This window comes from Balaenoptera physalus, assembly GCF_965194825.1.
Source record: "Balaenoptera physalus genome assembly, chromosome: 15".
NCBI lineage: Eukaryota > Metazoa > Chordata > Mammalia > Artiodactyla > Balaenopteridae > Balaenoptera > Balaenoptera physalus.
In genome coordinates, this window is record NC_138894.1 from 41,658,984 (window position 1) to 41,677,293 (window position 18,310).

An 18,310-nucleotide genomic window follows, 5' to 3' on the forward strand; every position below is an offset into this window, starting at 1 on the left:
TTTTCCTTATTCCTGTCTATCAGTCTCTTCACCTTTATCCCTTCTGGCATCACTCCTCATTTCCTTAATTTTCCCTATATTTTTTCCATTCTTTGAAATAAAATCATTTTAAGTCCTTATTTCACCCTTCTCAGCTACGGGCATTATGAACAACTGGTATGATATGAAGAGCAGATGACCTGACTCTTACAATAATATAGTGATGACGGTGATGATGAAAATGAACATAAATTGAGCCCTTATTGAGCTAGACACTCTCTCTATATTATCTTATTCAATCCTTACACCAACTTTATACGGTAGTGGTTCCATGTGAGTTTTATTTGGAGAGTAATTCAGGCTTTGAACTCATTTTCAGTGTTTGAGAAATTCTCAATAATATGAATTTCGATGGAATTTCCTGGTACAGAAGCCAAAAAATGTTCAGATACTTGTTGTTCCAGACATCCTTGTAGCTGGGGTGTGGGCACATGACCTACCCTCAGCCCAAGATAGGTACCTGCCTCAGACTTTAAATTGGTAGCTAGGGATACAAAAGGCAGGAAAGTAGAGAATTTGTTTCTCAGATAATGACGGCATAGGTGGCTTCAGCATTCAGATCCCAGGGGCTGCAGGGGCTGCAGTGTTTACTGTGGCAGCCAATGTCCAAGGCTAGTAGTAGTGGTGGATGAACTCCACAATTGCATGTCAGCAGCTCCAGTGATGAAAGTCCCCACCAACTAACTTTGGAGGATCATTTTGGCTGTGGTCTGGCTATTGCCTAGACCTCCTTCTTTCTGCCAGTTCTGAGTCTGGTTCTCCAGTCTCTGATGTTTTTAGAAACATAAAATACAATATAGATGCTGTTCCTGTAGTTGAGCAACAGAGAAGCCTTCCCCTTGAGCTCTCTCTTATTCTTGCAATAAATTCCTTCCTGCCTAAATCAACCATAGCTAGTTTACATTACTTGAAAAAAAGTACTCCAATGGATACAGACATGTTATTTTTTAATTTCGTTTTTAAAATGGGCAGAAGACCTGAATAGACATTCTTCCAATGTAGACATACAGATGGCTAACAGGCACATGAAATATGCTCAACATTGCTAATTATTAGAGAAATGCAAATCATAACAAAAATGAGATACCACCTCACACCTGTCAGTATGGCTATCATCAAAAAGTCTACAAGTAACAAACGTTGGAGAGGGTGTGGAGAAAAGGAAACCCTTGTACACTGTTAGTGGGAATGTAGATTGGTGCAGCCACTATGGAAGACAGTACGGAGGTTCCTCAAAAAACTGAAGATAGAACTACTACATGATCCAGCAATTCCATTCCTGGGTATATATATATCTGGAAAAAACAAAAACATTAATTCAAAAAGATACATGCACTATTTACAATAGCCAAGATATGGAAACAACCCAAGTGCCCATCGACAGATGAATGGATTAAGAAGGTGTGATATATATAATGGAATATTACTCAGCCATAAAAAGAATGAAATTCTGCCATTTGCAGCAACATGGATGGACCTGGAGAATATTATGCTTAGCGAAGTGAGTCAGACAAAGACAAATACTATATGATATCACTTATATGTGGAGTCTAAAAAATAATACAAATGAATGTATAGGCAAAATAGAAACAGACTTACAGATATAGAAATAAACTTGTGGTTACCAAAGGGGAGAGGGATGTAGGGAGGGACCAACTAGGTGTATGGGATTAACACATACAAACTACTATATGTAAAATAGATAAGCAACAAGGATACAGCAAAGGGAATTGTAGCCATTATCTTGTAACAAGCTATAATAGAGGATAATTTACAAAAATACCAAATCACTATGCCGTACACCCGAAACTAATATAATATTGTAAATCAGCTATACTTCAATAAATAAAAGAAAATGGAAATTAATTTTTTAAAAAAGATTGGTAACCCAGGCTTAGAGAAACAAATACATTGTGCAAGCTCAAGCAAACAGTATTAGAGCCAGGCTGACCTGAGAGTCTATATTCACCCACTACCCATCACATAAGCAGGGAAGAAAAGACCAGTAAGTGAGATTGGTCTGAATATAACTTAGAAAGATGTCGATGTTCTTGATTAAAGTCTCAGTTTGACAAAGTCTTTCCCAAAGTCACAATTATTTGGATAACCTTTCTTTGTCTAGAAAATGGAAAGTTTGGTCTAGATCTCTGGCTTCTAACTATTGGGGATGGGGTCACATACTTCCATGCTGCTAGCACCCAGCACAATACCTGATTCATAGGAGGTGCTCAATAAATAGTTGTTAAATGAATCCTAACCACCTAATGCATTTTACCTGGTTTGAACTTTCAATAAAGCATACTAAAGCTCCAGCAGTTTCCAAAAGTCACTAACGTTCTCTCACCTCCAAACAGTAAGGCACTTGATGCAAACCTCCCTCAGCATTTCCGTCCTGAGTTTGAGATCATTTTCAAAAGCTCATGGAGAGATACATTAATGTATACCAAAACCATGGATGACTCCTGACTAGAGTTTTAACTTAAGAAAAGTGATTATTTTTCCCCATTTTTTTCTTTATATCTCAAGGGCATGGAGAATAATTACCCAAGAAGTAAAGAGATGGCAAGAAGACACCCCCTTCTTCCTTAAACCACTTCTGCCCAAAATAGTACCAAGAGGGCTTAGAATTTCCTCTGTATCCTCTGCCAATGGTGCTAAAAGATCAAGACCAAAAAACAGTCTCCTTCCATCTTCGGTGCAGAAAATGCAATCCAGAACGTGCTGTAGAAGGGAGAGACCCCTCTCTTGCTGCCATATCCTCTGCCTTTCCCCTCTCCACTCCCTTCTCATGGTCTTTCTCCTTTCTCTTTTTGCTCCCCCTCACCTTTTCTTCCAAACCCTACCCAGGGTTTATAGTAGCTGTCAGAGCTGGGCATGCCCATTAGCTGCAGGCAAATCTTGTTTGCCAGCAGGAAGCTGTAGGAATTCTCCCCTAGTGGTGTTTTCACTCTTTATGTGAGCTTAATCCAGGGGATTAACAAATAGATCAGCTGGAGGCCTCCTCTTACCATGACAGAATGGGCAAGTTCAAGCAGGAATAGTCCCTGAAATGTCTGGTTCTGCTGGGAGCTAAGAACACAACACCTACCGGCTCTGGGCAGGGTGTGTCCCCAGAGGAGGTCCTGGTCGCAGAGGAAATAGCTTTGCTGACGTGGTGCCTCTCGCTGCCAGCTTCATATGTGCCTTCCTTCTCCGCTCACTGCACCCACTGTCTTGCAGCCCTAGTGCCAGCCCTCCTCATCCCTATCTGGGCCCTGACTTTCCCTTATCACCTGCCACTTACTTACAAGCTTCATGGTTTCTCCTGCATCTCCCCTCCAGACCCTGCCCAGAATCCCTTCTCTTCCTGCTGTGTCCCATATTCTACGTGTCTTAACACGGGTTCCCCAGAAGCAGAATGTGTGGCGGAGATTCTTGGGCAAGTGATTTTAGTGGGAAAATGTTCTTAGGAGAAGGAGTGTGAAGCAAGAAAGACCAGAAGAAGAGAATAAAGCAAGGATAGGATCTCAGCTGGAGACTATCTTCAGGCTGATCCCATGGGCAGCTCTGGAGGATGAATTGCCCCACATAATAGGTTCTATCTTGAGGCAAGGGGCCTGGTATTTGGCACTGCTATGCCAGTCATGTACTGGTGGCTGGCGTGGAGAAGGAATACCTCCCAGGGGAGATGGCTCCAATTCATCCACAATTCTCCACGGAAGAGGGCAGCTGGGGGATGGATGTAGCTCCCGGTGAAGGATACCTAGATGGGACGCTGCAGCATCCACTGTATATGGATTTCAGAAGAGGAGGCTTCTGTGGCTTTAGATCAGTCTCAGCTCTCACCAGAGCATAAAGCAATCAGAGCACAGGGTGATGAGAGAGAGAGAAAAAGATGGGCAGCACTGCCCGGGGGTGACGCCAAGTATGTGGTCTATGTCTAGTAAGTGTATATAAGTGTATAATAGTGGTCACTGTGTTTTATGTAGTATGACTTACCCCCAACTCCATCTTCTGTTACTTTATATATAAGTAACAAAATCCCAGTCTTCCATCCTGCATAACTTGAAAAAAGTTCTCTCCCAAATAATTCTAGGCTTTTCCAAAGGGTGTTACATTCTCCCGGCTATTGCATGCCATCGTTCCATTGGAGCCACTGCTTGTGGCTCGGAGCCTTGTCCCCGGTCATAACTGCCCCACTAATAATTATTTCCATTTATTGCCTCAAAAACATAAACATCTTGCACCTTTCATTCCTCATGTACTGAAGATGCCTCAAAGGAGTTACAAAACAAGAAAGGAAAACTTAACCTGGATACCAGACTCCTGAATATCCTGGGTATCAGACCCCTGAGTCCATCAGCCATGCCCTTTTTCACAGAAGGCCCCTCTTCCATTAGTCATTTTTCTCCTTGCCCTCAACTCTACACCCCAGAAAACAACCATCTCTTTCAAGCCCTCACTTCCCCGGGGCTCCCTGAATGCCAGACTCAAGCTTTCTCCCTAGGAAAGAGCATGGTTTGGTAAGTCTTTGGGGTATATTAATGACATTTTGAAACCACATTTTCCTTTTGACTCATTGTTTTCCTTTTCAGCTTTATTTTATTTTATCTTGTGATAATATATATTTGTCCACCCTAAACAGAGAAGTATATAATTAGATATTTAGGAAAATAATCTCTCCATGTCTTCTAAGAAAGTCATTTCCCCTGATCATCAAATTCCATGATGGTAAGATTTTTAGGGGAAACATGGCCATCCAGCTAAATCCTATATTTCCCAGCCTCCCTTGCAGCTAAGTGTGACATCATGACCAATTGGATATGCACAGAAATGATGTGTGTCATTTCTTAATCATATTATAAGGAAGGGGCATGGCTTCTCTCCTCACACCTCTTTCCACCATCTAACAAGCCACCTCGCCACATCACGTGAGCCCAGGCTAGAACTCCATTGCTTCTGTGAGCACCTAGAGCACCTAATGACAGTAAGTCACTCCATGTCCTACTGAAAGGATGATGGCACTGTGTCAGTGTTGACACCTGGGGATGGCAGAACTGCAAGAGAGAGGGTCCCTGAGTTTTCAACACTGTGATGATGCCGAGTCAACCATGAAATGAGACAAACTTCTCTCTTGTCTAAGCCACTAGGTATAGTTCAGCACCCAAACATGCATCGTAACTAATCCAGCCCAGATGGGCTGGGCTTCGTTCAGGGACTGAACCAATTGAATGGAAGCCCTGACGGCTAAGACAAAGAGGGAGTGGCTGGGGAAAACATAAAATGTTTCAAAATAACAAATGGGGAAACTGGAAGAATAATTGTTTTTAATGTCAACGTTCTCCCTCAATTAAATGTGATGTGGAAAAATACACACAAGGGAAACACGCAATTGAACCAATCACATCATAACCTCTTCCCACTGATCCATGTAACTTACATTCCTTTTTTTTTTTTTTTAATTTTTATTTATTTATTTATTTATTTTTGGCTGTGTTGGGTCTTCGTTTCTGTGTGAGGGCTTTCTCTAGTTGTGGCAAGCTGGGGCCACTCTTCATCGCGGTGCGCGGGCCTCTCACTATCGCGGCTTCTCTTGTTGCGGAGCACAGGCTCCAGATACGCAGGCTCAGCATTTGTGGCTCACGGGCCTAGTTGCTCCGCGGCATGTGGGATCTTCCCAGACCAGGGCTCGAACCCGCATCCCCTGCATTGGCAGGCAGATTCTCAACCACTGCGCCACCAGGGAAGCCCACTTACATTCCATTTTTTATACTTCCAAGAGAAAATAAATCCTTCTTGCAAGTTTATTAAGAATATCAGCAGTTTGGTTTACTTTATTATGTTTGATGTTAGGGACAATAGAAACAACAGAAACCCTTTTTGCTTTTTTTTTGCATTTTTGCAAATGGTATAAAATTAATTTTTAGAGTAAAATCACCCCTTTTTGATGCTCTAACATTCAAGTCCCCATGATGACACTTGACACATTAAGGCAATATTTTCAGGTTATCCCAAAACATCATGCACACCCCAAAATGCCTACAATGCCTAGTATTAGCTGCAGGAACCAAGATGTCTACAGTCTATATTTTTTCTTTATAGAAGGATTTTACAGAGTTTTATAGTGAGGGATTATGATGAGGGTTTAGCTAGGCACACTTTTTTTTTAAAAAATAAAGAAGCCATTATATATTTACTTGTTATAGAGATGATCAGATTTCCCCAAATGTCCTCCAAACAGGCTGGTTATCTTGTTCAAGGAGGTTTATCCTATCATACTGCCAACAGGGTGACTTAGAGCTGAGATGGACTTATTTAGCTGGTTTCTTCACTTCTGGAAACCTCTCCCCACATGTCGCCCATGCCTGTATGCCTTTTGAATCCTGCTTTTCTCCATAGTTCCTTTTTGGGAAAACCTTCCTACTTCATTCTTCTCAGTCTTAACCCGTCCATTCTCCAAATTCTCACATCACCCATGAAATCTTCTTCTATAGTTTATGAACACTTACTGTTCCCATATGGGGTTTCTGTACCACAAGACTTAGCCCTTTGGCACATGATGGTTTGTACAGATCAGGGTTGTTTCAAGTGTATAGTTTTCTCTCCCCAACTAGATTCTTAGATGCAGAGATCACATCTTACCCTGCTCCTTCAGTTCCTGTAGATCTGACCATCTCCTAGATGCATAGGAGATGCTTAATATTGAGTATTAGGTATTCAATTAAAATGATGGATTGGTTGTTAAAACTTCCAAGTATCTTTAATTCCTTCTTCTATTACATCTTTAAAATTTTCTCATCAACTAGTGTGCATGTGTGTGCGCATATAATTGTATGTGTTCATTTAGTTAACAAATATTTATTGAGTACCTAGTATGTGCCAGGCAGAATGCTGACTGCTGGTGTCAAAAACTGGACGTGACAAGACCTTGGTTTTCTTTGTCCTGGGTAGGTGATGGAATAGTTATTTAGAGAAAGAGCAAGTCAGGAGAAGGAGCTGACTTGAGTAGGAGAGCCAGGATGGAGATGCGTCATGTTCAAAGTTCAAGGGAGACATTCAGGTAGTACTTAGAAATGTGATTCTAGGAGCACATGTGGGGATTTGGTCTGGATGTAGATCTCTGGGAGACATTTGCCTGGGGAAGACACCGAACATTTGCTGGATCCATGGGTCCAGTTAAGTCTTCTAGAGGAACAGGAAAAGAAAGAAAGGTTTGAGCAGACAATGGTATTATATATGACAAGTAAAACACTTGGAAGGAACTCCACTGAGGTTTAGGTGACCTAAAAATCATATTTAATCTGTAAACAACCATCTGCAGTAAGGACTTGGAGAAATGGGGGCAATTCTGGGGTCACTGCTAGGAATCGCCTGCCACTCATTTGTCTGAATGTTTTGAACCCTAGTCTTATGATGCTTGGTTGGGTTGGCAGATAGGCCAGGGGATACAGGTTCTGGCCCGACTCTACCACAAGGAGCAGACAAATAAGAAAAGTCTGACGATCCTGGACTACCACCTACCAGAGAGTCAGAATCAGGGTTTCACCCATTTTCTTTTTCCCTTGAGTTAATACAAAGTGTGGGTCTGGTCCTAGTTCTGCCACAGGTTAATGCTATTGCCTTGGGCAGCTATCACTTCTCTGGGGCTTAGGTTATATCTATAAGAAGAAGGGATGAATTAAATAATTTTTAGGACAACTCAATACTCCAAAATTCTCTGCTTGAGACAGATCAGATGATGTGAAACCACTTTGGTTTAGAGATGTCTTCTGACCCTCAGATCAGGTCCAAATACATCCTGGATACTTGTGGTCCCCTGGACAGTCTTCAGTGAAAGGAACAATCAGAAATCTTGCCTCTCTTACAGCCAAGAACCAGGAAATCAAAATGCTGGCACCCGGGTCAGTGTGCATCTTGAGGCCTAGCAATATCCCCCTTGCTGCCTAAATTGATATCTGAAACTGCATCATTAGAAAAGAGTTTTTTTTAAAGAGCTGTGTTTCATAACTTCGGGTCTTCAGACCCCTAGGTGGTAAATGATGTTGTTCACTAGGTGGTATGGGAAACTATAAGATAAATGCTGTGAATCCCCTGAGGGCATCAATTTAACTCAACATTTTAAGAGAAAAAGCAATTTCAAGTTAACCTGAACACTACGGAGCAGAGTACAAACTTTGTATTTGGCCTAAAGATTGCATAAGAGATATCAATGAAACCTGGCGTTTCCTGGTTGCTGTGGGTTATGTGCTTCTTTCACAAGGACCAAAACCTCTCTCTTTTGTTAAGAAGCCCTGGCGCTATTGCAAGGCATGTCTTTGCACGATGGATCTATGAGGTATTTAGCACTCTTGAGTACCTGAGAATTTCTTCTTGAGCTAGAACAATTTATGTTTTTTTTGCCTGTAGAAAAAGCAAGGGCCCCAATCTGGAGAATTTGGGCTGACACTGTACAGACGATTTTTGTCTTTACCAGAACATTCTCTTATGGAGGGGGTTGGAGCAATTTAGCCTTGAAGGATCTGGTTCCAGTCATTACATAATGAGCTCATAAAAGAGTAGCTGGGTATGGCTTTAGAAGACCTAAAATTCCCTTCGAGTCATGATTTGATTACCTAGAAAATGCAGAGTATCTAATCATTTGGACCCAAATAGTTGGTTTTGCTCTTGTAAACTCCTGACTGAAAGCAATTATTTCCCAAGTTCTAAAGACAAGTGAACTGTAGAAGAGCAGCTGTAGAACTTGTAAGACAATATGATAATTACCAAGTTTGACATGTGCTATGACAACAGTCTTGCTCATCAATAGTTTCACTCTAAAAACAGTCATTGAAAGCATGTTGGGCAGCCAGTGTTCAATTCTACATGCCAGAGGGAGGGCGTGGTAGTGCCGAAAATCCAACGCAACAGATAATCCCCAAATCATCTGTTGTTTGGCCTCAGGAGGTATCATGTTTTTAATATTTCAAATATTTTGGCAGCAGATTCACATCCTTTAATTAGATCCTATGCAAGTTATTGTCAATATCAGCGTCACTTTCTGGACAGACACTCATGGCTGGCAGGAAAGGCCACCCTGGGCAGCAAGAGAAATTCACTTGGGGATTAAAAATTAGCAGGAGACAATTCTGACACAGATAATCCTCATGCGGATAATTAAGTGTTGACTGGCACGTAGGGAGATGCTTTTACAGCAGAGTGTGCAATGCTGTTGTATAATTGGGTTGGTAGGGGGAAAATCTTCACTTCCTATAGCAGAGTTGCTCAATGAATGTAAAACAAAGCTACACGGAAAACCAGCCACCTGAAGACCAAGATTTCAAATCACAAACTGAAGCAACGATGAGAATATCTCAACCCAAGGGTGTTACAGAGGCTTGAGGTTGGATGGGGGTAGTTGTTGATGGTTTAATACTTTTCAAAGTATATTTAATATTACTCTAACCAGGGATCTTTTCTGAGTTCTCTCCCTTATCTACAGCCCTCTGGTTTCCTTTTTTAAATCTCTAGCTAGGGTTTTACAGAAAGCTTGTGTCTGGCATACTCCAAGTGACACTGGTGCAACTTAGGGAGGGGAAAATGGTCTGTGGAGGAATACTGGAGGACTACTTCCCTACTTCTCCTACTCTGTTCAATGGGAACATTGTTATCGATCTTACAGGAGAGTTCTAAGGACTAGAGAAAATGTTTGTAAAGCACTTGGTACTGCTACATAGGAAGCAACAAATCTGTAATAGATATGTCTCACTCTCCTTAATAATTTGAGTTAAGAATTAAGAATATCTTATTCTTATTAATGATAATATCCCAATGGCAATTAATGATAATATCTCAATGGCAATATCACCTACTACTGGTGTGTTGAGAAGAATAAAATAAATAATCTAAAAGACAAGCTCTTTGAAAACAAATAGCACCACCTTGTAGAATTTACTTTTCAGCAAGTAGGCCCAGTGGCAAAAATTAAGATTTTGGAGTTTTTGGGTGGAACAAATTTAGATGTTTAGACATCAGATGGAAGATTATAGAAGATCCTCTGCAAATTTCTTCAAGAAAATAATACTTGCCCACCCATCCAGGGTAGACCAAGGGTAGTTGTGACTTCTGGGTACTCCTTCTTATTCATTGTTTCCCGTTCTGGCTATGCTAAGAAGGCATCCATTGGAACTTGAGGCTGCTTGCATATGGGAAATGCACTGAACACAGCATGTTCAAATCACTTGTTCATAATTCATTCATTTGGAGTCGTGAAAAGTAGTTCCTGCCACATGATATGTCCTCATAAATATTTGTTGAGTGAATGTAGGAAATGCAGGAAACCTATCAATAGGTGTGTGACTATAGAATCTTAACACTGAAAGGAATCTTAGAAATCATCTATTTCAAGTAGAAAGCACACTTATGGATACCAAGAGGGAAAGGGGTGGGGGTGGGGGAGGGATAAACTGGGAGATTGGAATTGACATATACACACTAGTATATATAAAATAGATAACTAATAAGAACCTACTGTATAGCACAGGGAACTTTACTCAATACTCTGTAATGACTTATATGGGAATAGAATCTAAAAAAGAGTGGATATATGTATATGTATAACTGATTCAATTTGCTGTACAGCAGAAATTAATACAACATTGTAAATCAACTGTATGCCAATAAAATTAATTTAAAAATAAATAAAAGCATAAATTAAAAAAATTAAAAATGAAAAAAAAATCATCTATTTCAAGTAAAAAATAGATAAACTATTCTTTTAGTCCGTTTAGGCTGCTATAACAAATACCACAGACTGGGTGGCTTATAAACTCATAGTTCTAGAATCTGGAAGTCCGAGATCAGGGTGCCAGCTTGGTCAAGTGAGGGCCCCCTTCTGGGTCACAGACTTCTCATTGTATCCTCACATGTCAGAAGGCACTATGCTAGCTAGCTCTCTGAGGACTTTTTTTTTTTTTTTTTTTTGGTAAAAGAGCATTAATCTCATTCATGAGAGCTCCCTTATGACCTAATCACCTCCAAAAGACCCCAGTTCCTCATACCATCACCTTGGGCATTAGGTTTTCAACATACGAATTTGGGGAGGACACAGATATTTGTACCAGAGCAACAACTTAAATATTTTCAATAGAAGATGTGTTAAATAAATTATGCAACCATTAAATGGAACACTATACAGCTGATAAAAAGGAGGTGTGCTTTTATGTATTGTCAAGGCAAGGCGTTCCTCATATTTTATTTCAAAAAGAAATGTCAGAAATGCACTATATAATTCCGTTTGCATTTTAAAGTACAATATACATGTTTCAATATGCCTAGAAATGTCTGGAATGATCAAAGAAATTTGAACAGTGGTTATCTCCAAGGCATGGGTTGGAGAGGTGGATAAAATAAGAGAAATGGAGGGAAACTACCATTTTGTTTCATGAAATATTGTGCCGTTTGAGTTTTAAAAACAAGCGTATGTTACCTTCACAATAATTAAAAAGAAACTAAAAAACTCCACATAGTTCAGCTTTCTTTTCTTTTAACTTTTTAAAAAAATTAATTTATTTTAATTTCAACCTTGTTGAAGTATAATTGACAAGATTCTATGATATTTACAGTATATATTGTGGTGATTTGATAAATGTATTCATTGTGAAATGATACCCCCCATCTAGTTAATTAACAAATCCATCACCTCACATATTTGTCTTTTTTTTTTTTTTTTTTTGGTAAGAACAGTTAAGCTTTACTCTTTTAGCAATTTTCAATTATATAATACAGTGTCACCAACTATAGTCACCATGTTTTACATTAGTAAACATCCTCAGACCTCATTCATCTTATAGCTGAAAGTTTGTACCCCTGTACCAACCTCTCTCTATTTCCCTGAGCCCTGGCAACCACTTTTCTACTCTCTGTTTCTATGAGTTTAACTTTTTTTTTAAGATTATACCTGTAAGTGACACCATGCAGTATTTATCCATCAATGGATGAATGAATAAAGAAGATGTGGTATAAATATGCAGTGGAATATTATTCAGCCCTGAGAAAGAAGGAAACCCTATCATTTGCAATAACATGGATGAAGCTGGAGGGCATTATCCTAAGTGAAATAAGCCAGAGAAAGACAAATATTGTACGGTATCACTTATATGTGGAATTATCTTGCTTCTTTCACAGAAGAAGAAACTAAAACTCAGAGAAATTCCAAAGGTAGAAGCTTGTAACTGAAAGACAACTTTGCAATAATTGAGTCTATGCTCCTCATAGTACAGATACAGAAACTGAGGCACAAAGAAGGCAGTCAAGTTATGGTTTCAAAGACTAAAGCCTGACTCACTCATTTTGGATGATGTAAGTGTTGGCTTCAGACAATTTGGTGGGCAGCATTGATTCTCCTATTTATTAAAATGTCAGAAAGGGTACCGATGGCACCTCCTAAAAGGCTTGCAGGTCGTGTTCTCCAAAACACAATCCTCAAACCTCGAAGAAGATAAAAACTAATATTCTAGCTCAATGATAAAAATAATGTATATTTAGGATATCAAAGCAAGGACAGTTCATTAAAAAAAAATCTATGAAAGTCAAAGACAGACATATGTATCTATTTATATATACATATTTATATAAACTTATAAAATACATGTACAATAAACCACATTTAAAAGCTATGGAATATTAAACAGGAAAAAGCCAGACTTCAAAGACATTTGCTCAATAATTTACTTCTTCTCAAGTTACACTTTGTGTATGTCCCAGTGGAAGATAATATTGCCTCTGAAATTTTAACGGGAGTGTAAAGAAATCCAAATTTATTTATACACTCTTGTTTAACTGATCATATTAATGTAAGAACATAGTGGCCATATTTTGATGCAGTAAGATTGTCTCTTGTTACATACCGCAAACCAATTTTGTAGCTAAAACATATCACTCGGGGTTGGCTGAGTTGGTTCTGGTCTCGTTGGCTGTGCCTGTGCTTTTGTCTGTGTTACACACAGAGAAGTGGAAAATTGAGACCATTCCTTGAATAGCTCAAGCCTCAAATGAACATTTGTCCAATAATTTGGATATTTTGATTGTAATAGAATAATTCCCAATTTGCCCCAATTCTTCGCCTCACTCTGCCCATGCAGAACATAAAATAAACCAAGTTTACGGAAGGGCTGTTATCAGAAGAAAGGATGCTGAGAAGTTAATGTATCTATATTATGATTCAGCCCGAGGTGCCAAAGCAGTACCTGTATTAAATCACGCATCGGAATCGTGTCTGAGCAGACGAGCTGTGTCCACCTTCCTTTGGCTCTCCACAAAGTCTCCCGAAGGAGATGTTGGCATTTTCATGTGCCAGGAAAATAGAAGCTGAAATCAAGAAAACCGCCACATCTGGAACAGGAGGAAAGATTTCACTGGAAAGAACTTGACAAACTCTGAAAACAAAGTTCTAGACTTTACTAATTTATTTTGGCTGCAAAGCCGAGCTCAATGCAAAGCTCAAAGAGGATTTGTCCGAGGCCCCTTTCAAAGAAATAAAGAGCCAACCCAAGCTAAAATTAATGCATCGACTGCATAAACAGTCGAGATAGTTATCTGATACTGAGGGAATCGAGCCACACTAGGCCTTTTTGTTATTTATGGGATTATTATTGGAGGAAACAGAAGCAATTAGATATCCCCTTGCTCTCAGAGCAGGGGAAGGAAAAAAGGTGTCAAACATAGTTTTTCAATTTTGGTCTCTTGATCATTTGGTTCTCGCTACATCTTAAAATCCAAATATACATACGCCCCTGGTGCCCCACGCACTGGGCTCTCAGCTGTTCCTTTGACTATTTCTCCTTTATCCTTTAAGAACTCCATGGGTTTTGCATGATGTATGGAAAGACTTTAAAATATCTTAAAAATAGAAGCTGTAACTTGAAAAACAAAGGACATCTATTATGGTGTGTGAGTACAAAAGTAATGCCTATATGTAGGTACACATTGTAGAAAATAGAGAGGAAAAGAACCCTAAGAATCACTTGTATTGTAGAAAACATTTGCCATTCTTTTGTCTGCCCAGCTTTTGAAGCTCCCGCTCTGGGAAGATTCCCCAAAGTGTGAGTCTTTTCAGGAGTCAAGCGAGGGCGTGGCATGTACCCTTTTGGTTTGAATCTGGACGGACGGACACAGAAGCAGAGTGGGGAGTTCATCCTGGTGGCAAGAGCATCACGTCTGTTCTCCAGAGCCCTCAGTGATGGGGTGCGGCGTCTGTCCAGTGTTGGCAGTGGCCACGGTGCCCGCTGGGACCTCTAGGGTAAGGTGGCAGAAGTGGCAGGGTTCTCACCCTGTGGACCCTGTGGGGTGACTTGGCTGTGGTCCTGGCGGCAGAGCGCTTCCTTCCCTTGTGTCTGTCTGTTTCCCAGGCCTGTCCTCTAGATTCTCCAACGCTCCCACGGGTTCCCCAATACCCATGCAGTAAATTCTTTTTCGCTTAAGTGAGGCAGGGAAGGTTTCTGTTGCTTGCAGTTTAGAATTTGGACAAGTACTCCTATAATTCCTTTACTCAGAGATACGCCCTCATGAATATTTTAACAGATAGTGTTCTGGTCTTTCTTCTGTACCTATTTTGCCATATGAGGGCAGAGTTCTTAATACCTGGTTTGGAGAGCAGTATGAAAGACTTACCTTGCCTTAGATGTGCAGATAGGGGTTTATTTCCTGCTTGCCTCAGAGGTCCAAAGGCATATTTATAATTTTCCTTAGCTTCCAGCCGAGGTGACTGGGGATATAAAAATTTCCAGAGTACCCACTGGGACACCTGCAGCATGTGACATTTTTCTCTCATGTTGATGGGAAGAGTTGTGATTTCACTTCTGAGTGCCTACTGTTTACCGGGTCCTTTACTGAGTGCTTTACAGAGAGAGGTTAGTGCATCTGTTCCTCATAAAATTCCTAGGTAGTAGTTTCCATGAGGTAGATATTGTTATTGCTCCTATTTTACAGAGGCGCAAACTGAGGTTTACAAATATTAATTAGCTTGTCTAAGTTTATAAGCAGGAAGGGGTAGCTCCAGAATTTGTACCCAGGTTGGCAGACTCCAGAGACTTCTCTCCAAACCACATCAACAAATTTACCCCCAGGTCGGGCTGCTGGAGCCCTTAGGTCATTTGTATGCTGGCTTTCCCTCGATTCCATGGCTGGCTAATTAGAACAGGAGTGTTTTACTGTAATCCTGCTCTGTGAGGGCACTGTTTAATGCCAGCAGATAATGAAGAAATAGACGGCATACTCTTTTAATTCAAGGCTCAATAATAAAAGTCACATGCCTTCAGAGAGCGCATTGTGGTTTACACAGCATTTAATACGGCTCATCTCACTTAATGCCATGAAATGACTAGAGAACAATAGCAAAGAATAATGCCAAAATATGCAAAGTAGCTTGGGGCTTAGAGAAAAAAGGGAAGGGAGAGGAGGTGAGGTTAATGAGGGTGAACTGCTAAGGGAAAACTTTTTTTAGGAATTTCTGGAAGTCAATTCTAGTGCTTGATGGTGAATAGGTGGAGGGAATTTCACTACTGAGTTGTTTATGCATATAACTGTCAGCGGTCTGTATTGAGTTTGGTGGGATATGTTTTTAAATCTTGATGTGATTGATGGGCTTGACATTTATTGGTTCTGGTTAAAATGGAATCTTTTGCAAGGATTGGTCCAGCAAGAGGGGTGAGTGGATGGGCTTAATTAAACCTCTCTCAGAGCCATGGTGTACCATCACCCCTTAGATCTATAAAACAGCCCTGACACAAGGTCTTATGCCTGGCTGATGATGAGCCCACCATGGACACAACTGTGCTGTCCTTGTCCTCAAGGAGCCTTATGTTGGGGAGAAAGAGATGAATGTGAAAGAACTGGGGGTGGAGGAGGGGAGGTACTCCTGCTGTTCTGCCTCTGAAGCGGGCTTCATGGAGGAGGTGTGATGTGACACTTTCTGGTGCCTAGAGTAACAAAACCCTGTTGGAAAGGCACATGTTCTAGCAAAGTTGGGGTTTTCAGGTCAGCTATGACAAAGCTCCCCTGGATGTGTTGTAAACAGAATGTCAGACAGGTTGAAAATCATCGTCAGAGAGCTTAAAGCACCTGTAATTTTGAAAAGTACAATCCGAGTGAAATTGGTTTGCATCAAAATAAAGGAATCTCCACCCCAATGTTCATTGCAGCACTGTTTACAATCGCCAGGTCATGGAAGCAACCTAAATGCCCACTGACAGACGAATGGATAAAGAAGATGTGGTACATATACACAATGGAATATTAGTCAGCCATAAAAAGGAACAAAATGGGGTCATTTGTAGAGATGCAGATGGACCTAGAGACTGTCATACAGTGAAGTAAGTCAGACAGAGAAAAACAAATATCGTATATTAACACATAATATGTGGAATCTAGAAAAATGGTACAGATGAACTGGTCTGCAGGGCAGAAATAGAGACACAGATGTAGAGAACAAATGTATGGACACCAAGGGGGGAAAGCATGTGGGGTGGTGGTGGTGGGATGAACTGGGAGATTGGGATTGACATATATACACTAATATGTATAAAATAGATAACTAATAAGAACCTGTTGTATAAAAAATATATAAAATTCAAAAAAAAATAGGAGCTGCATCAAAACAAATAAATAAGTAAAAAATAAAGGAATTTCTTGCTAAAACAAAGAATGGCCAAGTGCTTGCTTTGTCCTTTTTCTTTTTCTTTTTTTCTCTAAATTGCTTTCTTTCCCTCCAAACAATTAAACCTGAGTAACTGGGAGCGATCAGGTGACTGTAAGTGTCACCAGTTTCCCCACTCTCTCCTTTTTCTTAATGAGCTTGCATTTTCTTCATAACTATATTTGAAAGTCACATTTTCTTTTCTTTGAGACTTGAACCAACATGAAAGGAGACCAGTGGGGCAGAGACACATCTAGGGAGGTGGTGGTGGGAACTGGCTTCAAAGGGCAGCCTCTGGACGGCCCTGGACTCACGATACCCTTCGCTTTTCCTGCCAGCGGTTTTCTCCCCTGGTGAGAACGCAGCCTAGAAGCACAAAGCTATTTGGAGGATCCAGGTTGGTGCCAAATCTGAGCACCTAGTTTCAATTGGCCGCAAACTAAGACACTCTCAAGGGAAAACTTGATGATGACCATTTTATCAATAACTTTCCATTGTCATGCAAATTAGATGCAAGGGCATTGACTCCGGAGCCTTGGATGGGTCTGTGTAAACGGGGTGTTGTACTGAGACCAACTCCTGGTAATGACTTTGCAGGGCAAAAACGGGTCTCTCCCACCCACAGCTCCAGCTTACTGCTGCAGCCCCTCCTGCCTCATCCATCGTGAACCAGGAGGCGCTGCTCATTAGAAGGGAAACCATTGCAAGGGAGAGAATTTGCTTTGTCTTCTTGGTTGTGGTGTCCTATGTCCTCAGGCTTTCTCTGCAACGGCCGAAGGTCAGAAATGGTGCTGGCGTGCAGAGTGTTTTCCCCTGAGCTCCCCCGCTAAAGCAGGTGGCGTTTAGTTCACAGGCAGTGTTTATTTCACAGGCAGGTGAAGTCTCCACAAACCTCAACATCCAAACGGGGTTTCCCCGGTGCTGCCCGTGGCTCCGGCTCCCGTCAGAGAAGGTGGGACACACGGCATCCAGACTGGAGATATCTGACCAGGCACAGAAAAAAGCTGGCGTTCTCCTTTCCTCTGAGAGCCTGCTAGGTGCACTCAGTGAGCTGGATATAAGACCTGGGTTCTGAAACAGTGACTTTCCGTGTCTACCCCCGAGCCTGATGCCTCTGTGGTATCTGCTTCTCTGGTCTCTGCCCATCTTTCAAGGATCAACCCGCATCACCCCACCACACTGCAAGAGTCTTCTTCTCTGAATTACACACAACTTATTGTCTAAATCACTCAGATGACAAATGTCTTATGTGGCAATATATTGTTATTTGTTTCTCCAGCAGGGCTGTAGATGTGTTGTGTGTTTTTTTAAAATAAATTTATTTATTTAATTTATTTATTTTTGGCTGCATTGGGTTTTCATTGCTGTGTGCAGGCTTTCTCTAGTTGCAGCGAGCAGCAGCCAATCTTCGTCGCAGTGCGTGGGCTTCTCATTGCGGTGGCTTTTCTCCGGCTCTAGACACACGGGCTTCAGTAGTTGTGGCGCACGGGCTTAGTTGCTCCACGGCATGTGGTATCTTCCCGGACCAGGGATCGAACCCGTGTCCCCTGAACTGGCAGGCGGATTCTTAACCACTGCACCACCAGGGGAACCCAGGGCAGTAGACGTTTGACACACATGGGT

The 18,310-nt window shown here is 41.1% G+C and overlaps 2 long non-coding RNA genes across 3 annotated transcripts in view; both read left to right on the forward strand.

Moving 5' to 3' along the window:
- The window catches only part of LOC309643749, a 37,483-nt gene extending 19,709 nt beyond the window's left edge, over positions 1–17,774 (forward strand). The window contains exons 3-4 of one of the 2 annotated variants that reach the window (XR_014254050.1): positions 12,181–14,293; positions 16,213–17,774. This is a non-coding gene — a long non-coding RNA (uncharacterized lncRNA). Of the gene's footprint in view, positions 1–12,180 lie in introns of both variants that reach the window. The other variant, XR_014254051.1, reaches the window with a different exon arrangement.
- Positions 1–18,310, forward strand: part of LOC309643727 — a 464,905-nt gene that overhangs the window by 175,479 nt on the left and 271,116 nt on the right. The window lies entirely within an intron of this gene.